This window comes from Scyliorhinus torazame, chromosome 14 (assembly GCF_047496885.1).
Source record: "Scyliorhinus torazame isolate Kashiwa2021f chromosome 14, sScyTor2.1, whole genome shotgun sequence".
NCBI lineage: Eukaryota > Metazoa > Chordata > Chondrichthyes > Carcharhiniformes > Scyliorhinidae > Scyliorhinus > Scyliorhinus torazame.
The window spans coordinates 13,061,538-13,068,549 of NC_092720.1; the positions used below are offsets into that span (position 1 = coordinate 13,061,538).

General features: G+C 47.3%; 1 long non-coding RNA gene across 1 annotated transcript; it reads left to right on the forward strand.

Moving 5' to 3' along the window:
• Window positions 1–597: 597 nt before the first annotated feature.
• On the forward strand, window positions 598–5,424 carry LOC140389532 (uncharacterized). Its single transcript, XR_011934416.1, has 2 exons — window positions 598–1,020; window positions 4,248–5,424. It is a non-coding gene; the product is annotated as an uncharacterized lncRNA (long non-coding RNA).
• Window positions 5,425–7,012: the final 1,588 nt, after the last annotated feature.

Genomic DNA, 7,012 nt, shown 5'->3' on the forward strand with positions numbered 1-7,012 from the left:
GCCAGCAATTTGACATTGACGTTCAAGAGCGATATCGGTCTGTAGGACCCACACTGTAGCGGATCTTTCTCCCGTTTGAGAATGAGTGAAATCGAGGCCTGTGACATTGTTGGGGGGAGAGTTCCTCTCTCTTTAGCACTGTATGTTCTATGACCTGATGTACCCAATTCTCAGTGGTAAAGACAATTGAACCATTCATTGAGTCAAAAAAAAAGACAGGGGTATTGTGAAGCAACATATTATAGATGTGGCGGAACATTACAGCGCACATAAAAAAAGTTAATGTTTACACAGACTCCAATTTTGCTAACTAGTCTGTTAAAGAGTAGCAAGAGATAAAATTTGGAATGATTTTTTTGGGTGTGTTGAAGGTAGAAAGTCCTCCAGGGCCAGTACAATATGCAAACGAGGAAGGACGCTGTATGCTTGCTGCACAGTTCTCAGTAACGGGATAACTCATTAAGCCAGGGTTGAACAGAGCTGTGATTTACAACCAGTTCTCACTGCTGATTGCAACACGGGTGCAAGTATGACAAAGGGACATTGCTCAGAGCTTTTCCTTTGTCTTGCTTATCTCTGTACCACCACACAGGGGCGGTGAACAAAGTCTAAGGTTTTCATTTGATGCTTGCTGTGAAGCTGCGTTAGCAAAGCAGATTCTAATCAAGTTCTTTCATCCACTTCCTCATGTCAGTTTGTGTATGTCCACCGCGACCCTGGCATCTACAGGTGGTTTCACGATCAGGCAAAATGAATACTGATATGAAGAGAAAAAGAATTGGTGAAGTGTTACAACCCGTGAGGACATATTTCAGGACTCAGTCCTTCTTTTGAACTCCTCGATTGATCACAACAGACTTTTTTGTAATTTATAGGGATGTTTATTCAGTGACTGTACTTAACCATTTACATGACGATTTCAAAGAACTCAAAGACGCTGAGACGTTCCTTCTCCTCAGTGGAAAGTCTAGAACACGGGGTCATTGCCTCAGGATAATGGGTCGTACATTTAGGATTGAGGTGAGGAGAACTTCTTCGTTCCGAGGGCTGCGAAGCTTTGGAATTCTCTATTCCAGAGTGTGTGGGTGCTCAGTCATTGAGTATGATCAAGGCTGAGATCGATAGACTTTCGGACTCTAAGGATCTCAAGGGAATAGGAATAGGGTGAGGAAATGGAGTTGCGGTGGAAGATCATTGAATGACAAAATAGATTCGAGTGGGCACCTTGTATTCCTCGATCTCCATAGCGTCCAAGGCATGAGGGTTGGCATTGGATAGGTCCAGGAAACAGAGATTGTGATGCGCAATTTAACACACCTCCATTTGTTCAGACCCCGACCACACATGAACTTTGTGCTAACTGCTCACTTACATGATTTCTGCATTCAACCAGTCCTGAGCACACTGTTGAGTGGCTGCGTACCTGAGCAGGGGATACAAAAATTGAGGGGTTAGCACAAGTTCAAGCTATCCAACACGAGTTAAAACAAGTCTGCACCTCTTAAAGAGAATGGTGCATTTTGGCTGGAGATGTGTCAAAAGGTGAATAGATTTCTGGGCTCTCAGCTGACCCTCATTATGTATTCTTCGCTGGAGGACCAGATATCCATTAGAGTACTGAAACACCTGAGCCCCAGGGAAAATATTGCTTGATTGACAGCTCTGGATCTCTACATCCATGCTGTCAATTTCACCAAGTTTATTTACGCACGGTAAAAAGGTTTCAAATGCTTGCAGTTTCAGCTATTGATATTTTAACCTCAAGTGTGTGGTGGACCTCCATCCAAACGGGGGTCAGCTCTGACAGATTTTCACATTGGTCTTGCATCCCGACACCTTCCTCGGGAGCTGCAACCCCACAATTTGAGCCATGTCTCAGAAATTCCCTCTGTACCTTTCCATTCAGAGAGGAAGGGATCCCTGTATGGGGTGCATACCCTTCACTTCTTTGCCTTCCTCCACTATCAAGACACACCATGGCATTCTATTCCGCCGTCTGACAGTCCTCACTGGAGGGCCCTCTACATTGGAGTCCTCCCTTTTTCCATTGGGGACCTGGCGTGGAGGGTGTTGCACGCAGTAGTGCCATGCAACCGTAGGTTAAGGTGGTTCACGGGCTCCCGGGTCGCATGTGTTTTCTGCGGCCAAGAGAAATCTTATGTAGATTGCCCGACATTGCAGCCCCCATTTTAGTTATTTGAAGGGGCTGCTCCTCAATGTTTGGTTGCACTTCAGCCCCATGCTCCTGATCTTTGGTCACCCAGTACGGAGGAGGGAGGAGGACCTCCCCTGAAGCCTGCTCCTGGCCAAGTTGGCCATCAGCAGGTCCTATGTTCATGGATGGGGGGCAGTGGAGAACGGGTACATGGTACCCACCGATATGCTAGAGGCCTTCCGTGGGCCCCCACACAATTACATTTTGACTTTATTTTTTACGTTTCCTTTGAAGTTTAGAAGTTTTGTTACACTGCCTCACCAGGATCTATCACGCTCATTAGTTACTTTTTGTTTATTTTTGATAATTGGTTTTATTATTAAGAGTATATATCGGGGACAATGTCCCTTTAAGGGCTTGTCATCTCTGTTAATTTGTTATTTATGGGTTTTCAAATGAGCATACAAATAGGGGATAGCTGGGACACTGGGTCGATTGGGAGGAGAGCTGTGAGACTGAACAAGTCAACACATTTTCTCTGACAAGAAAAGCTCTGTGTCTTGGTTTCTGCTTCACCAACCGGCATAGATGCTGCTGACAGCTGGGAGCTCACATCCAACGGGGTTCATATGAAAATTATATATCCTCAATGGAATTATGGGTGAGGGTGTGTTTCCAGTGGAGGATCATCTGGTGACAGTTAAGCAGGTCTGGGTGGAGGCACTACATCAAGGCCCCAGCTATCCTGAACACCTCCCTGTGCCAGAAATCAGAGCCATTTGTACTGTTCACCCCTTGGCCCCCTCAATTCTGTGGCAGTCAGGAGTAACATTGTCTGAGTCCTGTGCTAATCTTCAGGAAACAGCTTCAAAACTGTCTGGGGTTCTTTTCATATTACGCCCAGTGGGTCCCCCAGTACGCAGACAAGGCCCGCCCCCTAATACAGACCACGACCTTCCCTCTGTCGACAGAGGCTTGCCAGGCCTTCAGCCGCATCAAAGCGGATATCGCAAAGGCCACGATGCGCGCCATCGACGAGTCCCTCCCCTTCCAGGTCGAGAGCGACGCCTCCGATGTAGCTCTAGCGGCCACCCTTAACCAAGCGGGCAGACCCGTGGCCTTTTTCTCCCGAACCCTCCACGCCTCAGAAATCCGCCACTCCTCAGTGGAAAAGGAAGCCCAAGCCATAGTGGAAGCTGTGCGACATTGGAGGCATTACCTGGCCGGCAGGAGATTCACTCTCCTCACTGACCAACGGTCGGTAGCTTTCATGTTCGATAATGCACAGCGGGGCAAAATCAAAAATGACAAGATCTTAAGGTGGAGGATCGAGCTCTCCACCTTCAACTATGAGATCTTGTACCGTCCCGGAAAGCTGAACGAGCCGTCCGATGCCCTATCCCGCGGCACATGTGCCAACGCACAAATTAACCGTCTCCAAGCCCTCCACGAGGACCTCTGCCACCCGGGGGTCACTCGGTTCTACCATTTTATAAAGTCCCGCAACCTCCCCTACTCCGTGGAGGAGGTCCGTACAGTCACAAGGAACTGCCACATCTGCGCAGAGTGCAAACCGCACTTTTTCAGGCTGGATAGTGTGCACCTGATCAAGGCTTCCCGTCCCTTTGAACGCCTCAGTCTGGATTTCAAAGGGCCCCTCCCCTCCACCGACCGCAACACATACTTCCTGAACGTGGTGGACGAGTACTCCCGTTTCCCCTTCGCCATCCCCTGCCCTGACATGACAGCGGCCAGTCATTAAAGCCCTTAGCACCATATTCACACTGTTCGGTTGCCCCGCATACGTCCATAGCGACAGGGGGTCCTCCTTCATGAGTGACGAGCTGCGCCAGTTCCTGCTCAGCAAGGGTATAGCCTCGAGCAGGACGACCAGCTACAACCCCCGGGGGAACGGGCAAGTAGAGAGGGAGAACGGCACGGTCTGGAAGACCGTCCTACTGGCCCTACGGTCCAGGGATCTCCCAGTTTCACGGTGGCAGGAGGTCCTCCCGGACGCCCTCCACTCCATCCGGTCGCTACTGTGTACCACCACTAACCAAACGTCTCATGAGCGCCTCCTTGTCTTCCCCAGGAAGTCCTCCTCTGGAACGTCGCTGCCGACCTGGCTGGCGGCCCCAGGACCCATCTTGCTCCGGAAACATGTGCGAGCTCACAAGTCGGACCCGTTGGTCGAGAGGGTTCACCTCCTCCACGCGAACCCGCAGTACGCCTACGTGGAGTACCCCGACGGCCGACAGGACACGGTCTCCCTGCGAGATCTGCCGCCCGCCGGCAACACACACACCCCCTCGACACCAATCACCCCCTCCCTGCCACCGGCGCACCCCGCGACAGCCCCCTTCCCGGGAGGATCGATCCTCCTCCCAGGTCCGACCAGAAGTGAAGCTGAAGCAGAAACCGTAAAGCTCCCGGAGGCGACAACACTGGAACAAGCACCACCACCACCGGGGCTGAGGCGATCGACAAGGACGACTAGACCGCCCAAACGACTTGTGGCATCGGTGTAACACTAGAATGTTGTGGACTTTAACAAGAATGTTTTTTTTTCCTTTTCCCTCTTACGAATACTGTAAATAGTTCAAAACAAAAAACCCTGTACATAGCCCAGTGTAGGGCACTGTAATGACATGCAAAAGTTTTTTTCCTCCCAGGACCAGCCTTATAAACCCCTGCCACCATTCAAAGCACCACCCCGCCGGGTTCATTTTTAACAAGGGGTGAATGTGGTAGTATGCATTCGGGGTCATGTGGGACTGTGAAGCCATGATGTCATTGGCTGACAGATCCCGGGTCCTGGTTGGCTGTTGATCTCTAGCTCCGCCCTGAAGGCGGAGTATAAGAACCAGGAATTCTCCCCGCAGCTCCAGTCTGTTGCTGAACTGCGGGGAACGAGTCACGCTTAATAAAGCCTCATCGACTTCACCTCTATTCGTCTCTCGGGAGTCTTTGTGCGCTACACCATTTAAATTTTTTAGGTTTCTTTAGCAAGTCGATCAGTGGAGTAATCACGCCACAAAACCTTTGCACAAAGGTTCGATCAAATTCATTCATGTTAAGAGATCGCATTGCCTCCCTTCGTCTTAAGGGTATCGGAAACTCCTCAAGGAAAGTGATTTGGGCTTCGCCAAATTCACGTTCGGCTAGGTTCATCACCAAACTCGCCACCTGAAGTCGATCAAAGAACTCCATACGATGTTTTAAATGTTCTTTCCATGTCTGGAAGTTGGAAATAAAAGCTGATTGTCCCACTTTCTCTCTGCAATACTTCAATGGTGGGACAGGATAAGAGACGGTTCTTGTAACTGTATTCACCTTTCTATAGTCCACACACAACCGTTGGGTACTGTCTGGTTTAGGTACCATCACTATGGGTGAGCTCCATTGGCTGCCACCCACTTCAATTATGCCATTTTTAAGCATACTCTCAATCTCTCTGTTAACCTGTGCCAATGTTAAAGGATGAAGTCTATATGGATGCTGTTTGATAGGAACAGCATTTCCCATATCTACATCATGTATAGCCATTTTAGTACTTCCCAATTTATCTCTACAAACTTGCCCATGTGACATCAATAACTCTTTCAGGTCAGTTTGTTTTTCCTCTGGAAGGTAACTTAACAATTCATCCCAATTTTTAAGAACATCCTCATTTTCCAATTTAATTTGAGGTATGTCAAATTCACAGTCATCTGGATTTGGTTTGTCACTTTGAGTTAGAATCATTAAAACCTGTTTTCTCTCCTTCCCTTTCAAAGTACCTTTTAAGCATATTCACATGACACACTCGGTGAGTCTTCCTTCTATCTGGTGTTTTTACCACATAATTCACCTCACTTAATTTCCTTTCAATCTGATACGGTCCACAAAACCTCGCTTTTAAAGGCTCACCTACCACTGGTAACAACACTGAAACTTTATCCCCACTGGCAAAACTACGAACTTTGGATTTCTTGTCCACTACCCGTTTCATCACATTTTGTGCAACTTTCAAATGTTGTCTAGCCAATTCACCTGCTCTATTTAATCGTTCCCTAAAATTTGACACGTAATCCAATAGTGTAATTTCCGATTTCTCACCCATCAATTTTTCCTTAATCAATTTAAGTGGTCCTCTTACCTCATGACCAAAAATTAGTTCAAAAGGACTCAATTTGGTTGATTCATTAGGTGCATCCCTAATTGCAAACAGTACGAATGCAATTCCTTTATCCCAATCCTCTGGATAATCTTGACAATACGCCCTCAACATTGTCTTTAATGTCTGATGACATCTTTCTAAAGCTCCCTGAGATTCTGGAGGGTACGCAGTTGATTTAAATAGTTTTATTCCTAAGCTATCCATAACTTCTTTGAATAACCTGGAGGTAAAATTTGCTCCTTGATCTGATTGTGTTTCTGTGGGTAGTCCATATCTAGTAAAGAATTTAAGTAACTCCTCCGCAATCATTTTAGCTGTAATATTACGTACTGGAATGGCCTCTGGAAACCAAGTAGGCACATCCATTGTAGTCAAAAGATATTGATTCCCACTTTTTGTTTTAGGAAGCGGTCCTACACCATCAATTATGACCCTCGTAAAAGGTTCCTCAAATTTTGGAGTGGGTATTAAGGGCACTGGTTTTATCACTGCTTGACGTTTCCCAATCACTTGACATGTGTGACATGATTGACAAAATTTAACTACATCTTTATGTAGTCCAGGCCAATAAAAATGTTTCTGGATTTTAACTTGAGTTTTCCTTATTCCCAAATGACCTCCCACTGGTACTTCATGTGCAACTCGCAACACCTCCTTTCTATACCCTACCGGCAATACTACTTGATGAACTTCTGCCC